Below are 22,747 nucleotides of genomic sequence, written 5' to 3'. Positions count from 1 at the left end.
TTGACGATTCTGAACTCACGGATGGCACGGACATCATCTACGACAGTAATTTTAAAACCGATTATGTCAATTGTGACATCACTGATGATGTCATAATTGATTTTAACCATCTTTTCAAAACTGTAAATTTGACGATTCTGAACTCACGGATGGCACGGATATCATCTACGACAGTAATTTTAAAACCGATTATGTAAATTGTGACATCACTGATGATGTCATAATTGATTTCGACATCTTTTCAAAACTGTGAAATTGATGCTTCTGAACACACGAATGGCACGAACATCATCTACGACAGTAATTTTAAAACCGATAATGTCAATTGTGACATCACTGATGATGTCATAATTGATTTTGACCATCTTTTCAAAATTGTAAATTTGACGATTCTGAACTCACGGATGGCACGGACATCATCTACGACAGTAATTTTAAAACCGATAATGTCAATTGTGACATCACTGATGATGTCATAATTGATTTTAACCGTCTTTTTAAAACTGTAAATTTGACGATTCTGAACTCACGGATGGCACGGATATCATCTACGACAGTAATTTTAAAACCGATTATGTCAATTGTGACATCACTGATGATGTCATAATTGATTTTAACCATCTTTTCAAAACTGTGAAATTGATGCTTCTGAACTCACGAATGGCACAAACATCATCTACGACAGTAATTTTAAAACCGATAATGTCAATTGTGACATCACTGATGATGTCATAATTGATTTTAACCATCTTTGCAAAACTGTAAAATTGACGCTTCTGAACTCACGGATGGCACAGACTTCATCTACGACAGTAATTTTAAAACCGATAATGTCAATTGTGACATCACTGATGATGTCATAATTGATTTCGACATCTTTTAAAAACTGTAAAATTGATGCTTCTGAACTCACGAATGGCAAGGACATCATCTATGACAGTAATTTTAAAACCGATAATGTCAATTGTGACATCACTGATGATGTCATAATTGATTTTGACCATCTTTTCAAAATTGTAAATTTGACGATTCTGAACTCACGGATGGCACGGACATCATCTACGACAGTAATTTTAAAACTGATTATGTCAATTGTGACATCACTGATGATGTCATAATTGATTTTGACCATCTTTTCAAAATTGTAAACTTGACGATTCTGAACTCACGGATGGCACGGACATCATCTACGACAGTAATTTTAAAACCGATAATGTCAATTGTGACATCACTGATGATGTCATAATTGATTTTGACCATCTTTTCAAAATTGTAAATTTGACGATTCTGAACTCACGGATGGCACGGACATCATCTACGACAGTAATTTTAAAACCGATAATGTCAATTGTGACATCACTGATGATGTCATAATTGATTTTAACCGTCTTTTTAAAACTATAAATTTGACTATTCTGAACTCACGGATGGCACGGATATCATCTACGACAGTAATTTTAAAAACGATTATGTCAATTGTGACATCACTGATGATGTCATAATTGATTTCGACATCTTTTCAAAACTGTAAAATTTATGCTTCTGAACTAACGGATGGCACGGACATCATCTACGACATTAATTTTAAAACCAATTAAGTCAATTGTGACATCACTGATGATGTCATAATTGATTTTAACCATCTTTTTAAAACTGTAAATTTGACGATTCTGAACTCACGGATGGTACGGATATCATCTACGACAGTCATTTTAAAACCGATTATGTCAATTGTGACATCACTGATGATGTCATAATTTATTTTGACATCTTTTCAAAACTGTGAAATTGATGCTTCTGAACACACGAATGGCACGAACATCATCTACGACTGTAATTTTAAAACCGATAATGTCAATTGTGACATCACTGATGATGTCATAATTGATTTTGACCATCTTTTCAAAATTGTAAATTTGACGATTATGAACTCACGGATGGCACGGACATCATCTACGACAGTAATTTTAAAACCGATAATGTCAATTGTGACATCAATGATGATGTCATAATTGATTTTAACCGTCTTTTTAAAACTGTAAATTTGACGATTCTGAACTCACGGATGGCACGGATATCATCTACAACAGTAATTTTAAAACCGATGATGTCAATTGTGACATCACTGATGATGTCATAATTGATTTCGACATCTTTTCAAAAATGTAAAATTGATGCTTCTGAACTCACGAATGGCACGGACATCATCTATGACAGTAATTTTAAAACCGATAATGTCAATTGTGACATCACTGATGATGTCATAATTGATTTTGACCATCTTTTCAAAATTGTAAATTTGACGATTCTGAACTCACGGATGGCACGGACATCATCTACGACAGTAATTTTAAAACCGATAATGTCAATTGTGACATCACTGATGATGTCATAATTGATTTTAACCGTCTTTTTAAAACTGTAAATTTGACGATTCTGAACTCACGGATGGCACGGATATCATCTACGACAGTAATTTTAAAACCGATTATGTCAATTGTGACATCACTGATGATGTCATAATTGATTTTAACCATCTTTTCAAAACTGTAAAATTGACGCTTCTGAACTCACAGATGGCACAGACTTCATCTACGACAGTAATTTTAAAACCGATAATGTCAATTGTGACATCACTGATGATGTCATAATTGATTTTGACATCTTTTCAAAACTGTAAAATTGATGCTTCTGAACTCACGAATGGCACGGACATCATATATGACAGTAATTTTAAAACCGATAATGTCAATTGTGACATCACTGATGATGTCATAATTGATTTTAACCATCTTTTTAAAACTGTAAATTTGACGATTCTGAACTCACGGATGGCACGGATATCATCTACGACAGTAATTTTAAAACCGATTATGTCAATTGTGACATCACTGATGATGTCATAATTGATTTCGACATCTTTTCAAAACTGTGAAATTGATGCTTCTGAACACACGAATGGCACGAACATCATCTACGACAGTAATTTTAAAACCGATAATGTCAATTGTGACATCACTGATGATGTCATAATTGATTTTAACCATCTATTCAAAACTGTAAAATTGACGCTTCTGAACTCATGGATGGCACAGACTTCATCTACGACTGTAATTTTAAAACCGATAATGTCAATTGTGACATCACTGATGATGTCATAATTGATTTTGACCATCTTTTCAAAATTGTAAATTTGACGATTATGAACTCACGGATGGCACGGACATCATCTACGACAGTAATTTTAAAACCGATCATGTCAATTGTGACATCACTGATGATGTCATAATTGATTTTAACCGTCTTTTAAAAACTGTAAATTTGACGATTCTGAACTCACGGATGGCACGGATATCATCTACGACAGTAATTTTAAAACCGATTATGTCAATTGTGACATCACTGATGATGTCATAATTGATTTTAACCATCTTTTCAAAACTGTGAAATTGATGCTTCTGAACTCACGAATGGCACGAACATCATCTACGACAGTAATTTTAAAACCGATAATGTCAATTGTGACATCACTGAAGATGTCATAATTGATTTTAACCATCTTTTCAAAACTGTAAAATTGACGCTTCTGAACTCACGGATGGCACAGACTTCATCTACGACAGTAATTTTAAAACCGATAATGTCAATTGTGACATCACTGATGATGTCATAATTGATTTTAACCATCTATTCAAAACTGTAAAATTGACGCTTCTGAAGTCACGGATGGCACAGACTTCATCTACGACAGTAATTTTAAAACCGATGATGTCAATTGTGACATCACTGATGATGTCATAATTGATTTCGACATCTTTTCAAAACTGTAAAATTGATGCTTCTGAACTCACGAATGGCACGGACATCATCTATGACAGTAATTTTAAAACCGATAATGTCAATTGTGACATCACTGATGATTTCATAATTGATTTTGACCATCTTTTCAAAATTGTAAATTTGACGATTCTGAATTTACAGATGGCACGGACATCATCTACGACAGTAATTTTAAAACCGATAATGTCAATTGGGACATCACTGATGATGTCATAATTGATTTTAACCGTCTTTTTAAAACTGTAAATTTGACGATTCTGAACTCACGGATGGCACGGATATCATCTACGACAGTAATTTTAAAACTGATTATGTCAATTGTGACATCACTGATGATGTCATAATTGATTTTAACCATCTTTTCAAAACTGTAAAATTGACGCTTCTGAACTCACAGATGGCACACACTTCATCTACGACAGTAATTTTAAAACCGATAATGTCAATTGTGACATCACTGATGATGTCATAATTGATTTTAACCATCTTTTTAAAACTGTAAATTTGACGATTCTGAACTCACGGATGGCACGGATATCATCTACGACAGTAATTTTAAAACCGATTATGTCAATTGTGACATCACTGATGATGTCATAATTGATTTCGACATCTTTTCAAAACTGTGAAATTGATGCTTCTGAACACACGAATGGCACGAACATCATCTACGACTGTAATTTTAAAACCGATAATGTCAATTGTGACATCACTGATGATGTCATAATTGATTTCGACATCTTTTCAAAACTGTAAAATTGATGCTTTTGAACTCACGAATGGCACGGACATCATCTATGACAGTAATTTTAAAACCGATAATGTCAATTGTGACATCACTGATGATGTCATAATTGATTTTGACCATCTTTTCAAAATTGTAAATTTGACGATTCTGAACTCACGGATGGCACGGACATCATCTACGACAGTAATTTTAAAACCGATAATGTCAATTGTGACATCACTGATGATGTCATAATTGATTTTAACCGTCTTTTTAAAACTGTAAATTTGACTATTCTGAACTCACGGATGGCACGGATATCATCTACGACAGTAATTTTAAAACCGATTATGTCAATTGTGACATCACTGATGATGTCATAATTGATTTCGACATCTTTTCAAAACTGTAAAATGTATGCTTCTGAACTCACGAATGGCACGGACATCATCTATGACAGTAATTTTAAAACCAATTAAGTCAATTGTGACATCACTGATGATGTCATAATTGATTTTGACCATCTTTTCAAAATTGTAAATTTGACGATTCTGAACTCACGGATGGCACGGACATCATCTACGACAGTAATTTTAAAACCGATAATGTCAATTGTGACATAACTGATGATGTCATAATTGATTTTAACCATCTTTGCAAAACTGTAAAATTGACGCTTCTGAACTCACGGATGGCACAGACTTCATCTACGACAGTAATTTTAAAACCGATAATGTCAATTGTGACATCACTGATGATGTCATAATTGATTTCGACATCTTTTAAAAACTGTAAAATTGATTCTTCTGAACTCACGAATGGCAAGGACATCATCTATGACAGTAATTTTAAAACCGATAATGTCAATTGTGACATCACTGATGATGTCATAATTGATTTTGACCATCTTTTCAAAATTGTAAATTTGACGATTCTGAACTCACGGATGGCACGGACATCATCTACGACAGTAATTTTAAAACTGATTATGTCAATTGTGACATCACTGATGATGTCATAATTGATTTTGACCATCTTTTCAAAACTGTAAACTTGACGATTCTGAACTCACGGATGGCACGGACATCATCTACGACAGTAATTTTAAAACCGATAATGTCAATTGTGACATCACTGATGATGTCATAATTGATTTTGACCATCTTTTCAAAATTGTAAATTTGACGATTCTTAACTCACGGATGGCACGGACATCATCTACGACAGTAATTTTAAAACCGATAATGTCAATTGTGACATCACTGATGATGTCATAATTGATTTTAACCGTCTTTTTAAAACTATAAATTTGACTATTCTGAACTCACGGATGGCACGGATATCATCTACGACAGTAATTTTAAAACCGATTATGTCAATTGTGACATCACTGATGATGTCATAATTGATTTTGACATCTTTTCAAAACTGTGAAATTGATGCTTCTGAACACACGAATGGCACGAACATCATCTACGACTGTAATTTTAAAACCGATAATGTCAATTGTGACATCACTGATGATGTCATAATTGATTTTGACCATCTTTTCAAAATTGTAAATTTGATGATTATGAACTCACGGATGGCACGGACATCATCTACGACAGTAATTTTAAAACCGATAATGTCAATTGTGACATCACTGATGATGTCATAATTGATTTCGACATCATTTCAAAACTGTAAAATTGATGCTTCTGAACTCATGAATGGCACGGACATCATCTATGACAGTAATTTTAAAACCGATAATGTCAATTGTGACATCACTGATGATGTCATAATTGATTTTAACCATCTATTCAAAACTGTAAAATTGACGCTTCTGAACTCACGGATGGCACAGACTTCATCTACGACTGTAATTTTAAAACCGATAATGTCAATTGTGACATCACTGATGATGTCATAATTGATTTTGACCATCTTTTCAAAATTGTAAATTTGACGATTCTGAACTCACGGATGGCACGGACATCATCTACGACAGTAATTTTAAAACCGATTATGTCAATTGTGACATCACTGATGATGTCATAATTGATTTCGACATCTTTTCAAAACTGTGAAATTGATGCTTCTGAACTCACGAATGGCACGAACATCATCTACGACAGTAATTTTAAAACCGATAATGTCAATTGTGACATCACTGATGATGTCATAATTGATTTTAACCATCTATTCAAAACTGTAAAATTGACGCTTCTGAACTCACGGATGGCACAGACTTCATCTACGACAGTAATTTTAAAACCGATGATGTCAATTGTGACATCACTGATGATGTCATAATTGATTTCGACATCTTTTCAAAACTGTAAAATTGATGCTTCTGAACTCACGAATGGCACGGACATCATCTATGACAGTAATTTTAAAACCGATAATGTCAATTGTGACATCACTGATGATGTCATAATTGATTTTGACCATCTTTTCAAAATTGTAAATTTGACGATTCTGAACTCACGGATGGCACGGACATCATCTACGACAGTAATTTTAAAACCGATAATGTCAATTGTGACATCACTGATGATGTCATAATTTATTTTAACCGTCTTTTTAAAACTGTAAATTTGACGATTCTGAACTCGGGGATGGCACGGATATCATCTACGACAGTATTTTTAAAACCGATTATGTCAATTGTGACATCACTAATGATGTCATAATTGATTTCGACATCTTTTCAAAATTGTAAATTTGACGATTCTGAACTCACGGATGGCACGGACATCATCTACGACAGTAATTTTAAAACCGATAATGTCAATTGTGACATCACTGATGATGTCATAATTGATTTCGACATCTTTTCAAAACTGTAAAATTGATGCTTCTGAACTCACGAATGGCACGGACATCATATATGACAGTAATTTTAAAACCGATAATGTCAACTGTGACATCACTGATGATGTCATAATTGATTTTAACCATCTTTTCAAAACTGTAAATTTGATGATTCTGAACTCACGGATGGCACGGACATCATCTACGACAGTAATTTTAAAACCGATTATGTCAATTGTGACATCACTGATGATGTCATAATTGATTTCGACATCTTTTAAAAACTGTGAAATTGATGCTTCTGAACTCACGAATGGCACGGACATCATCTACGACAGTAATTTTAAAACCGATAATGTCAATTGTGACATCACTGATGATGTCATAATTGATTTTAACCATCTTTTCAAAACTGTAAAATTGACGCTTCTGAACTCACGGATGGCACAGACTTCATCTACGACAGTAATTTTAAAACCGATAATGTCAATTGTGACAGCACTGATGATGTCATAATTGATTTCGACATCTATTCAAAACTGTAAAATTGACGCTTCTGAACTCACGGATGGCACGGACTTCATCTACGACAGTAATTTTAAAACCGATAATGTCAATTGTGACATCACTGATGATGTCATAATTGATTTCGACATCTTTTCAAAACTGTAAAATTGATGCTTCTGAACTCACGAATGGCACGGACATCATCTATGACAGTAATTTTAAAACCGATAATGTCAATTGTGACATCACTGATGATGTCATAATTGATTTTAACCATCTTTTCAAAATTGTAAATTTGACGATTCTGAACTCACGGATGGCACGGACATCATCTACGACAGTAATTTTAAAACCGATAATGTCAATTGTGACATCACTGTTGATGTCATAATTGATTTTAACCATCTTTTTAAAACTGTAAATTCGACGATTCTGAACTCACGGATGGCAAGGATATCATCTACGACAGTAATTTTAAAACCGATTATGTCAATTGTGACATCACTGATGATGTCATAATTGATTTCGACATCTTTTCAAAACTGTGAAATTGATGCTTCTGAACTCACGAATGGCACGAACATCATCTACGACAGTAATTTTAAAACCGATAATGTCAATTGTGACATCACTGATGATGTCATAATTGATTTCGACATCTTTTCAAAACTGTGAAATTGACGCTTCTGAACTCACGGATGGCACAGACTTCATCTACGACAGTAATTTTAAAACCGATAATGTCAATTGTGACATCACTGATGATGTCATAATTGATTTTGACCATCTTTTCAAAATTGTAAATTTGACGATTCTGAACTCACGGATGGCACGGACATCATCTACGACAGTAATTTTAAAACCGATAATGTCAATTGTGACATCACTGATGATGTCATAATTGATTTTAACCGTCTTTTTAAAACTATAAATTTGACTATTCTGAACTCACGGATGGCACGGATATCATCTACGACAGTAATTTTAAAACCGATTATGTCAATTGTGACATCACTGATGATGTCATAATTGATTTTGACATCTTTTCAAAACTGTGAAATTGATGCTTCTGAACACACGAATGGCACGAACATCATCTACGACTGTAATTTTAAAACCGATAATGTCAATTGTGACATCACTGATGATGTCATAATTGATTTTGACCATCTTTTCAAAATTGTAAATTTGATGATTATGAACTCACGGATGGCACGGACATCATCTACGACAGTAATTTTAAAACCGATAATGTCAATTGTGACATCACTGATGATGTCATAATTTATTTCGACATCATTTAAAAACTGTAAAATTGATGCTTCTGAACTCATGAATGGCACGGACATCATCTATGACAGTAATTTTAAAACCGATAATGTCAATTGTGACATCACTGATGATGTCATAATTGATTTTAACCATCTATTCAAAACTGTAAAATTGACGCTTCTGAACTCACGGATGGCACAGACTTCATCTACGACTGTAATTTTAAAACCGATAATGTCAATTGTGACATCACTGATGATGTCATAATTGATTTTGACCATCTTTTCAAAATTGTAAATTTGACGATTCTGAACTCACGGATGGCACGGACATCATCTACGACAGTAATTTTAAAACCGATTATGTCAATTGTGACATCACTGATGATGTCATAATTGATTTCGACATCTTTTCAAAACTGTGAAATTGATGCTTCTGAACTCACGAATGGCACGAACATCATCTACGACAGTAATTTTAAAACCGATAATGTCAATTGTGACATCACTGATGATGTCATAATTGATTTTAACCATCTATTCAAACCTGTAAAATTGACGCTTCTGAACTCACGGATGGCACAGACTTCATCTACGACAGTAATTTTAAAACCGATGATGTCAATTGTGACATCACTGATGATGTCATAATTGATTTCGACATCTTTTCAAAACTGTAAAATTGATGCTTCTGAACTCACGAATGGCACGGACATCATCTATGACAGTAATTTTAAAACCGATAATGTCAATTGTGACATCACTGATGATGTCATAATTGATTTTGACCATCTTTTCAAAATTGTAAATTTGACGATTCTGAACTCACGGATGGCACGGACATCATCTACGACAGTAATTTTAAAACCGATAATGTCAATTGTGACATCACTGATGATGTCATAATTTATTTTAACCGTCTTTTTAAAACTGTAAATTTGACGATTCTGAACTCGGGGATGGCACGGATATCATCTACGACAGTAATTTTAAAACCGATTATGTCAATTGTGACATCACTAATGATGTCATAATTGATTTCGACATCTTTTCAAAATTGTAAATTTGACGATTCTGAACTCACGGATGGCACGGACATCATCTACGACAGTAATTTTAAAACCGATAATGTCAATTGTGACATCACTGATGATGTCATAATTGATTTCGACATCTTTTCAAAACTGTAAAATTGATGCTTCTGAACTCACGAATGGCACGGACATCATATATGACAGTAATTTTAAAACCGATAATGTCAACTGTGACATCACTGATGATGTCATAATTGATTTTAACCATCTTTTCAAAACTGTAAATTTGACGATTCTGAACTCACGGATGGCACGGACATCATCTACGACAGTAATTTTAAAACCGATTATGTCAATTGTGACATCACTGATGATGTCATAATTGATTTCGACATCTTTTAAAAACTGTGAAATTGATGCTTCTGAACTCACGAATGGCACGGACATCATCTACGACAGTAATTTTAAAACCGATAATGTCAATTGTGACATCACTGATGATGTCATAATTGATTTTAACCATCTTTTCAAAACTGTAAAATTGACGCTTCTGAACTCACGGATGGCACAGACTTCATCTACGACAGTAATTTTAAAACCGATAATGTCAATTGTGACAGCACTGATGATGTCATAATTGATTTCGACATCTATTCAAAACTGTAAAATTGACGCTTCTGAACTCACGGATGGCACGGACTTCATCTACGACAGTAATTTTAAAACCGATAATGGCCCTTATTCGGGTTGGTGCGGCCAGAGCCGCACACGGGGCTCCGGCCGCACAAACCAATCCCCGCCCACCCTACGGATCGCCACGGCCGTCCGTACACGGACGGCTGGCGATCCGCATAAAAATGGTGGAGGCTACGCCTCCACCATGGTGGGAGCTGCCCCCTGCATTCGATGGTCGTCGACCATCGAAGGCAGGTCCGCACGCCGCGGCAGCTCCCGCAAGCTAAGACCACACGGACAATCGTCCGTGTGGTAGCTTGTATGGGGGCTGAAAGCTGACATCCGGCGACGTCAGCTTTCCGACCCCATGAGTGGCGTCATGCCCTCATTACCATGCATACGCCCCGCGTTTGCATGGGAACGCCCATGAAACGCGGGGCGTACACATAGGGAAATGAGGGCATGAAGCCCCTCACGCCCCTATACGCCCCCTTTGCGGCGGACGAAATACGTCTGCGGCGAAGGGGGCTGCACATGCGCAGATTGACCTCTGCGCATGTGCAGTGTTAAAACATCGGCGGTACGGCCGCACGCGGGCCGTACCGCACGAAGTAGAATAAGGGCCAATGTCAATTGTGACATCACTGATGATGTCATAATTGATTTCGACATCTTTTCAAAACTGTAAAATTGATGCTTCTGAACTCACGAATGGCACGGACATCATCTATGACAGTAATTTTAAAACCGATAATGTCAATTGTGACATCACTGATGATGTCATAATTGATTTTAACCATCTTTTCAAAATTGTAAATTTGACGATTCTGAACTCACGGATGGCACGGACATCATCTACGACAGTAATTTTAAAACCGATAATGTCAATTGTGACATCACTGTTGATGTCATAAATGATTTTAACCATCTTTTTAAAACTGTAAATTCGACGATTCTGAACTCACGGATGGCAAGGATATCATCTACGACAGTAATTTTAAAACCGATTATGTCAATTGTGACATCACTGATGATGTCATAATTGATTTCGACATCTTTTCAAAACTGTGAAATTGATGCTTCTGAACTCACGAATGGCACAAACATCATCTACGACAGTAATTTTAAAACCGATAATGTCAATTGTGACATCACTGATGATGTCATAATTGATTTTAACCATCTATTCAAAACTGTAAAATTGACGCTTCTGAACTCACGGATGGCACAGACTTCATCTACGACTGTAATTTTAAAACCGATAATGTCAATTGTGACATCACTGATGATGTCATAATTGATTTCGACATCTTTTCAAAACTGTAAAATTGATGCTTTTGAACTCACGAATGGCACGGACATCATCTATGACAGTAATTTTAAAACCGATAATGTCAATTGTGACATCACTGATGATGTCATAATTGATTTTGACCATCTTTTCAAAATTGTAAATTTGACGATTCTGAACTCACGGATGGCACGGACATCATCTACGACAGTAATTTTAAAACCGATAATGTCAATTGTGACATCACTGATGATGTCATAATCGATTTTAACCGTCTTTTTAAAACTGTAAATTTGACTATTCTGAACTCACGGATGGCACGGATATCATTTACGACAGTAATTTTAAAACCGATTATGTCAATTGTGACTTCACTGATGATGTCATAATTGATTTCGACATCTTTTCAAAACTGTAAAATTTATGCTTCTGAACTCACGAATGGCACGGACATCATCTATGACAGTAATTTTAAAACCAATTAAGTCAATTGTGACATCACTGATGATGTCATAATTGATTTTGACCATCTTTTCAAAATTGTAAATTTGACGATTCTGAACTCACGGATGGCACAGACTTCATCTACGACAGTAATTTTAAAACCGATAATGTCAATTGTGACATCACTGATGATGTCATAATTGATTTCGACATCTTTTAAAAACTGTAAAATTGATGCTTCTGAACTCACGAATGGCAAGGACATCATCTATGACAGTAATTTTAAAACCGATAATGTCAATTGTGACATCACTGATGATGTCATAATTGATTTTGACCATCTTTTCAAAACTGTAAACTTGACGATTCTGAACTCACGGATGGCACGGACATCATCTACGACAGTAATTTTAAAACCGATAATGTCAATTGTGACATCACTGACGATGTCATAATTGATTTTGACCATCTTTTCAAAATTGTAAATTTGACGATTCTGAACTCACGGATGGCACGGACATCATCTACGACAGTAATTTTAAAACCGATAATGTCAATTGTGACATTACTGATGATGTCATAATTGATTTTAACCGTCTTTTTAAAACTATAAATTTGACTATTCTGAACTCACGGATGGCACGGGTATCATCTACGACAGTAATTTTAAAACCGATTATGTCAATTGTGACATCACTGATGATGTCATAATTGATTTCGACATCTTTTCAAAACTGTAGTTTCACAATGTAGTTTTATGTTGCTAATGTTGTTTTATTTTGCTTTATGTGGTGTTATGTTGGTCCTTTGGCTTTCATTAAACTTCCTACAATTTATGTTAATTTATGTTAATGTATGTTAATTTATGTAAATTTATGATAATTTATGTGGTTTCAGATTTTTATGTTGTTTGTGTTGCTTTATGTTATTTTGTGTTGCTTTATGTATTTTTATGCAGTTTATGTAGTTTTATGTTGCTTATGTGACTTTATGTGGTGTTATTTAGGTCATTTTGCTTTCATTGAAATTACTATAATTTATGTTAATTTATGTTAATTTATGATAATTTATGATAATTTATGTGGTTTCAGATTTTTATGTTGTTTGTGTTGCTTTATGTTATTTTGTGTTGCTTCATGTATTTTTATACAGTTTATGTAGTTTTATGTTGCTTATGTGACTTTATGTGGTGTTATTTAGGTCATTTTGCTTTCATTGAAATTACTATAATTTATGTTAATTTATGTTAATTTATGATAATTTATGATAATTTATGCGGTTGCAGATTTTTATGTTGTTTATGTTTTGTTATGGTTTTTGTGTTGATTTATGTTTTTTTATGCAGGTTATGTAGTTTTATGTTGCTAATGTTGTTTTATTTTGCTTTATGTGGTGTTATGTTGGTCCTTTTGCTTTCATTAAACTTCCTACAATTTATGTTAATTTATGTTAATATATGTTAATTTATGTAAATTTATGCTAATTTATGCGGTTTCCGATTTTTATGTTGTTTGTGTTGCTTTATGTTATTTTGTGTTGCTTCATGTATTTTTATGCAGTTTATGTAGTTTTATGTTGCTTATGTGACTTTATGTGGTGTTATTAAGGTCATTTTGCTTTCATTGAAATTACTATAATTTATGTTAATTTATGATAATTTATGCGGTTGCAGATTTTTATGTGGTTTATGTTGTGTTATGGTTTTTGTGTTGCTTTAGGTTTTTTATGCAGGTTATGTAGTTTTATGTTGCTAATGTTGTTTTATTTTGCTTTATGTGGTGTTATGTTGGTCCTTTGGCTTTCATTAAACTTCCTACAATTTCTGTTAATTTATGTTAATGTATTTTAATTTTTGAAAATTTATGCTAATTTATGCGGTTTCAGATTTTTATGTTGTTTGTGTTGCTTTATGTTATTTTGTGTTGCTTCATGTATTTTAATGCAGTTTATGTAGTTTTATGTTGCTAATGTTGTTTTATGTTGCTTTATCTGGTGTTATTTTGTTCATTTTGCTTTCATTGAAGTTACTATTATGTATGTTAATTTATGATAATATATGTTAATTTATGATAATTTATGCTGTTTCAGATTTTTATGTTGTTTGGGTTGCTTTATGTTATTTTGTGTTGCTTCAAGTTTTTATGCAGTTTATGTAGTTTTAGGTTGTTTTATGTTGCTTATGTTGCTTTATGTGGTGTTATGTTGGTCCTTTTGCTTTCAGAAAAATTACTACAATTTATGTTAATGTATGTTAATTTGTGTTAATTTATGTAAATTTATGATAATCTATGCGGTTTCCGATTTTTATGTTGTTTGTGTTGCTTTATGTTATTTTGTGTAGCTTCATGTGTTTTTATGCAGTTTATGTAGTTTTATGTTGCTTATGTGGCTTTATGTGGTGTTATTTAGGTCCTTTTGCTTTCAGAAAACTACTACAATCTATGTTAATTTATGTTAATGTATGTAAATTTATGTAACTTTATGTACATTTATGTAAATTTATGTAAATGTATGTACATTTATGTAAATTTATGATAATTTATGTGGTTTCATATTTTTATGTTGTTTGTGTTGCTTTATGTTATTTTGTGTTGCTTCATGTATTTTTATGCAGTTTACGTAGTTTTATGTTGCTTATGTGACTTTTTATGTGGTGTTATTTAGGTCATTTTGCTTTCATTGAAATTACTATAATTTATGTTACTTTATGTTAATTTATGTTAATTTATGTTAATTTATGAAAATTTATGATAATTTATGCGTTTGTAGATTTTTATGTTGTGTTATGGTTTTTGTGTTGATTTATGTTTTTTTATGCAGGTTATGTAGTTTTATGTTGCTAATGTTGTTTTATTTTGCTTTATGTGGTGTTATGTTGGTCCTTTTGCTTTCATTAAACTTCCTACAATTTATGTTAATGTATGTTAATTTATGTAAATTTATGATACTTTATTTGGTTTCAGATTTTTAAGTTGTTTGTGTTGCTTTATGTTATTTTGTGTTGCTTTATGTATTTTTATGCAGTTTATGTAGTTTTATGTTGCTTATGTGACTTTATGTGGTGTTATTTAGGTCATTTTGCTTTCTTTGAAATTACTATAATTTATGTTATTTATGTTAATTTATGAAAATTTATGATAATGTATGCGGTTGCAGATTTTTATGTTGTTTATGTTGTGTTATGGTTTTTGTGTTCTTTATGTTTTTTATGCAGGTTATGTAGTTTTATGTTGCTAATGTTGTTTTATTTTGCTTTATGTGGTGTTATGTTGGTCCTTTGGCTTTCATTAAACTTCCTACAATTTATGTTAATTTATGTTAATGTATGTTAATTTTTTTAAATTTATGATAATTTATGCAGTTTCAGATTTTTATGTTGTTTGTGCTGCTTTATGTTATTTTGTGTTGATTCATGTATTTTTATGCAGTTTATGTAGTTTTATGTTGCTTATGTGAATTTATCTGGTGTTATTAAGGTCATTTTGCTTTCATTGAAATTACTATAATTTATGTTATTTATGTTAATTTATGAAAATTTATGATAATGTATGCGGTTGCAGATTTTTATGTTGTTTATGTTGTGTTATGGTTTTTGTGTTCTTTATGTTTTTTATGCAGGTTATGTAGTTTTATGTTGCTAATGTTGTTTTATGTTGCTTTATGTGGTGTTATGTTGGTCCTTTTGCTTTCATTAAACTTACTACAATTTATGTTAATTTATGTTAATGTGTGTTCATTTATGTTAATTTATGACAATTTATGATCATTTATTATAATTGTTATTTTGGCCCTTATTCAGATCTGATCACAGTACAAATTTGTTCTCAAAATGGGAAAAACCATGTGCACAGCAGGTGGGGCAGATGTAACTTGTAAAGAGAGAGTTAGATTTGTGTGTTATTTTGTTTCTGTGCAGGATAAATACTGGCTGCATTATGTTTACACTGCAATTTAGATTTCAGTTTCAACACACCCCACCCAAATGTAACTCTCTCTGCACATGTTACCTCGGCCTTTTGGCTAAGATCAAGTGTAGTATCTGTTCTTATCAGTGGGTATGGACTGGCCTCTGGCAGATAATAGAGAAAGGCTGGACTGAGTAGCTGCTCTGATGGGTGGAGGGTGTGGGACCCCTCTTTTTTGCCTGGGAGTGGTGAAAAGTCTGGCTGAGTACCTTCACCTCTGCCTTTGGTAGGAGGTGTTGTTTCCTTAAATCCACTGGTAAGAGGGGGGGAGAAACACTGGGCCTAGTAGTTTGACTCTCTTGACGGGGTTTGTAGCCCCCGAAGGATGAGCCAGCGAAAGGCTCAGTCTAGTATCCATTCCCAAGTAGCGGAGAAAGGCTGGGACTGAGTAGATGGCTCCTGTTCTAGAGGTTCGTAGCCTCTGATGGGGAGACCGCGAAAGGCCCAGCTTAGTACCTTAACCTTGGGATTGGAGAAACACTGAGACTGAGTAGATTGCTCTTCCGAGGGGGGTGCAGCCCCTAAGGGAGTCTTTCGAAAAGCCCAGTGGAGTACCCATTCCCATGCCAGGGGCTGGAAAGTGCCCTATGATGGGAGCAGAGAAACACTTGGTCGGACGCTGATCGGTCAGCTGCTTGGAGTCCGTGGCCGCACTGTGCCCCCTGGAAAACTCGGGGGTGCTGAACATGCACGGGTGATCCCAAAATCACCATGCACTAGTATGGCACTAGCACTGCGCACTTCCCTCTAGGTTAGTGCTTCACGTCCTTACCTCGTCATTTTGGATGGGGTAGGACAATTTTTCACACCCCCACCCCGGCCCTCTGGCTGGGGTCCTCTTTTTTATTTATTTCTCTTCTTCTCACGTTCATGCACTTTTCACGTTTTCTGTTTTCTGTAGTTTGTCAGGTTTTTTTGGGTAGTGTGGTCGACCCTTACGGGCCTTCCATTTCCCCAATGTGCCAAAGCTCTCGCCTTTTGGGGAGAGCTGCGGTCCCCCCGAGGCCGACCCCGAGCCGCAAGGCGGAGGGAAGTCCACTGAGGGTCTCTCCAAACCTTCGGGTGTGGAGGACCCACCGTCCTAACCCTTCCGGGGGTTGAGGAAAGAGGGTCTCTCTAAGCTTCGGTGAAGAGGACCCACCGTTCCCTTTTTTCCCCTCTTCGGCCTTATGGTTGAGAGGGGTTAGGGGAAAAACGGGGCCCGTCTCCTTCGGGAGATAAGCCCATTCGATAGCACGGCCCCCTTTGCACGTGTTTAGGCACAGCACTGGTGGTAGGGAGCACACCTCGGGCTCCTGAGTTTCTTCAAACTCATCTGCCCCACATGCAGTGCATATGGTTTTGCCTATTTTGAGAACAAATTTGTACTGCGATAATATCTGAATAAGGGCCTTTGTGTTGCTTTATGTTTTTTATGCAGGTTATTTAGTTTTATGTTGCTAATGTTGTTTTATGTTGCTTTATGTGGTGTTATTTTGGTCATTTTGCTTTCATTGAAGTTACTATTATGTATGTTAATTTATGATAAGATATGTTAATTTATGATAATTTATGCGGTTTCAGATTTTTATGTTGTTTGGGTTGCTTTATGTTATTTTGTGTTGCTTCAAGTTTTTTATGCAGTTTATGTAGTTTTAGGTTGTTTTATGTTGCTTATGTTGCTTTATGTGGTGTTATGTTGGTCCTTTTGCTTTCAGAAAAATTACTACAATTTATGTTAATGTAAGTTAATTTGTGTTAATTATGTTAATTTATGATAATCTATGCGGTTTCCGATTTTTATGTTGTTTGTGTTGCTTTATGTTATTTTGTGTAGCTTCATGTGTTTTTATGCAGTTTATGTAGTTTTATGTTGCTTATGTGGCTTTATGTGGTGTTATTTAGGTCCTTTTGCTTTCAGAAAACTACTACAATCTATGTTAATCTATGTTAATCTATGTTAATGTATGTAAATTTATGTAAATTTATGTAAAATTATGTAAATTTGTGATAATTAATGCGGTTTCAGATTTTTATGTTGTTTGTGTTGCTTTATGTTATTTTGTGTTGCTTCATGTATTTTTATGCAGTTTACGTAGTTTTATGTTGCTTATGTGACTTTATGTGGTGTTATTTAGGTCATTTTGCTTTCATTGAAATTACTATAATTTATGTTAATTTATGTAAATTAATGTTAATTTATGTTAATTTATGATAATTTATGATAATTTGTGATAATTTATTCGGTTGCAGATTTTTATGCTGTTTATGTTGTGTTATGGTTTTTGTGTTGATTTATGTTTTTTTATGCAGGTTATGTAGTGTTATGTTGCTAATGTTGTTTTATTTTGCTTTATGTGGTGTTATGTTGGTCCTTTTGCTTTCATTAAACTTCCTACAATTTTTGTTAATTTATGTTAATGTATGTTAATTTACGTAAATTTATGATAATTTATGTGGTTTCAGATTTTTATGTTGTTTGTGTTGCTTTATGTTATTTTGTGTTGCTTTATGTATTTTTATGCAGTTTATGTAGTTTTATGTTGCTTATGTGACTTTATGTGGTGTTATTTAGGTCATTTTGCTTTCATTGAAATTACTATAATTTATGTTAATTTATGGTAATTTATGATAATTTATGATAATTTATGTGGTTTCATATTTTTATGTTGTTTGTGTTGCTTTATGTTATTTTGTGTTGCTTCATGTATTTTTATGCAGTTTATGTAGTTTTATGTTGCTTATGTGACTTTATGTGGTGTTATTAAGGTCATTTTGCTTTCATTGAAATTACTATAATTTATGTTAATTTATGATAATTTATGCGGTTGCAGATTTTTATGTGGTTTATGTTGTGTTATGGTTTTTGTGTTGCTTTAGGTTTTTTATGCAGGTTATGTAGTTTTATGTTGCTAATGTTGTTTTATTTTGCTTTATGTGGTGTTATGTTGGTCCTTTGGCTTTCATTAAACTTCCTACAATTTCTGTTAATTTATGTTAATGTATTTTAATTTTTGTAAATTTATGCTAATTTATGCGGTTTCAGATTTTTATGTTGTTTGTGTTGCTTTATGTTATTTTGTGTTGCTTCATGTATTTTTATGCAGTTTATGTAGTTTTATGTTGCTAATGTTGTTTTATGTTGCTTTATGTGGTGTTATTTTGGTCATTTTGCTTTCATTGAAGTTACTATTATGTATGTTAATTTATGATAATATATGTTAATTTATGATAATTTATGCTGTTTCAGATTTTTATGTTGTTTGGGTTGCTTTATGTTATTTTGTGTTGCTTCAAGTTTTTATGCAGTTTATGTAGTTTTAGGTTGTTTTATGTTGCTTATGTTGCTTTATGTGGTGTTATGTTGGTCCTTTTGCTTTCAGAAAAATTACTACAATTTATGTTAATGTATGTTAATTTGTGTTAATTTATGTAAATTTATGATAATCTATGCGGTTTCCGATTTTTATGTTGTTTGTGTTGCTTTATGTTATTTTGTGTAGCTTCATGTGTTTTTATGCAGTTTATGTAGTTTTATGTTGCTTATGTTGCTTTATGTGGTGTTATGTTGGTCCTTTTGCTTTCAGAAAAATTACTACAATTTATGTTAATGTATGTTAATTTGTGTTAATTTATGTAAATTTATGATAATCTATGCGGTTTCCGATTTTTATGTTGTTTGTGTTGCTTTATGTTATTTTGTGTTGCTTCATGTATTTTTATGCAGTTTACGTAGTTTTATGTTGCTTATGTGACTTTTTATGTGGTGTTATTTAGGTCATTTTGCTTTCATTGAAATAACTATAATTTATGTTAATTTATGTTAATTTATGTTAATTTATGTTAATTTATGTTAATTTATGAAAATTTATGAAAATGTATGATAATTTATGCGTTTGCAGATTTTTATGTTGTGTTATGGTTTTTGTGTTGATTTATGTTTTTTTATGCAGGTTATGTAGTTTTATGTTGCTAATGTTGTTTTATTTTGCTTTATGTGGTGTTATGTTGGTCCTTTTGCTTTCATTAAACTTCCTACAATTTATGTTAATGTATGTTAATTTATGTAAATTTATGATACTTTATTTGGTTTCAGATTTTTAAGTTGTTTGTGTTGCTTTATGTTATTTTGTGTTGCTTTATGTATTTTTATGCAGTTTATGTAGTTTTATGTTGCTTATGTGACTTTATGTGGTGTTATTTAGGTCATTTTGCTTTCTTTGAAATTACTTTAATTTATGTTAATTTATGTTAATTTATGAAAATTTATGATAATGTATGCGGTTGCAGATTTTTATGTGGTTTATGTTGTGTTATGGTTTTTGTGTTGCTTTATGTTTTTTATGCAGGTTATGTAGTTTTATGTTGCTAATGTTGTTTTATTTTGCTTTATGTGGTGTTATGTTGGTCCTTTGGCTTTCATTAAACTTCCTACAATTTATGTTAATTTATGTTAATGTATGTTAATTTTTGTAAATTTATGATAATTTATGCAGTTTCAGATTTTTATGTTGTTTGTGCTGCTTTATGTTATTTTGTGTTGATTCATGTATTTTTATGCAGTTTATGTAGTTTTATGTTGCTTATGTGAATTTATCTGGTGTTATTAAGGTCATTTTGCTTTCATTGAAATTACTATAATTTATGTTATTTATGTTAATTTATGAAAATTTATGATAATGTATGCGGTTGCAGATTTTTATGTTGTTTATGTTGTGTTATGGTTTTTGTGTTCTTTATGTTTTTTATGCAGGTTATGTAGTTTTATGTTGCTAATGTTGTTTTATGTTGCTTTATGTGGTGTTATGTTGGTCCTTTTGCTTTCATTAAACTTACTACAATTTATGTTAATTTATGTTAATGTGTGTTCATTTATGTTAATTTATGACAATTTATGATCATTTATTATAATTGTTATTTTGGCCCTTATTCAGATCTGATCACAGTACAAATTTGTTCTCAAAATGGGAAAAACCATGTGCACAGCAGGTGGGGCAGATGTAACTTGTAAAGAGAGAGTTAGATTTGTGTGTTATTTTGTTTCTGTGCAGGATAAATACTGGCTGCATTATGTTTACACTGCAATTTAGATTTCAGTTTCAACACACCCCACCCAAATGTAACTCTCTCTGCACATGTTACCTCGGCCTTTTGGCTAAGATCAAGTGTAGTATCTGTTCTTATCAGTGGGTATGGACTGGCCTCTGGCAGATAATAGAGAAAGGCTGGACTGAGTAGCTGCTCTGATGGGTGGAGGGTGTGGGACCCCTCTTTTTTGCCTGGGAGTGGTGAAAAGTCTGGCTGAGTACCTTCACCTTTGCCTTTGGTAGGAGGTGTTGTTTCCTTAAATCCACTGGTAAGAGGGGGGGAGAAACACTGGGCCTAGTAGTTTGACTCTCTTGACGGGGTTTGTAGCCCCCGAAGGATGAGCCAGCGAAAGGCTCAGTCTAGTATCCATTCCCAAGGAGCGGAGAAAGGCTGGGACTGAGTAGATGGCTCCTGTTCTAGAGGTTCGTAGCCTCTGATGGGGAGACCGCGAAAGGCCCAGCTTAGTACCTTAACCTTGGGATTGGAGAAACACTGAGACTGAGTAGATTGCTCTTCCGAGGGGGGTGCAGCCCCTAAGGGAGTCTTTCGAAAAGCCCAGTGGAGTACCCATTCCCATGCCAGGGGCTGGAAAGTGCCCTATGATGGGAGCAGAGAAACACTTGGTCGGACGCTGATCGGTCGGCTGCTTGGAGTCCGAGGCCGCACTGTGCCCCCTGGAAAACTCGGGGGTGCTGAACATGCACGGGTGATCCCAAAATCACCATGCACTAGTATGGCACTAGCACTGCGCACTTCCCTCTAGGTTAGTGCTTCACGTCCTTACCTCGTCATTTTGGATGGGGTAGGACAATTTTTCACACCCCCACCCCGGCCCTCTGGCTGGGGTCCTCTTTTTTATTTATTTCTCTTCTTCTCACGTTCATGCACTTTTCACGTTTTCTGTTTTCTGTAGTTTGTCAGGTTTTTTTGGGTAGTGTGGTCGACCCTTACGGGCCTTCCATTTCCCCAATGTGCCAAAGCTCTCGCCTTTTGGGGAGAGCTGCGGTCCCCCCGAGGCCGACCCCGAGCCGCAAGGCGGAGGGAAGTCCACTGAGGGTCTCTCCAAACCTTCGGGTGTGGAGGACCCACCGTCCTAACCCTTCCGGGGGTTGAGGAAAGAGGGT

At 34.2% G+C, this 22,747-nt stretch overlaps 2 pseudogenes; both read left to right on the top strand.

Moving 5' to 3' along the window:
* The first annotated feature begins 16,591 nt into the window (after positions 1-16,591).
* On the top strand, positions 16,592-16,727 carry LOC146005866 (U2 spliceosomal RNA; annotated as a pseudogene).
* Positions 16,728-21,670: 4,943 nt separating this feature from the next.
* On the top strand, positions 21,671-21,806 carry LOC146005864 (U2 spliceosomal RNA; annotated as a pseudogene).
* Positions 21,807-22,747: the final 941 nt, after the last annotated feature.

The sequence above is a fragment of the Crinia signifera genome, chromosome 5 (assembly GCF_055691185.1).
Source record: "Crinia signifera chromosome 5, ASM5569118v1, whole genome shotgun sequence".
NCBI classification, from domain to species: Eukaryota; Metazoa; Chordata; class Amphibia; order Anura; family Myobatrachidae; genus Crinia; species Crinia signifera.
Note: the sequence above shows the minus strand (reverse complement) of the source record. Positions and strands in the feature narration are given on the sequence as shown.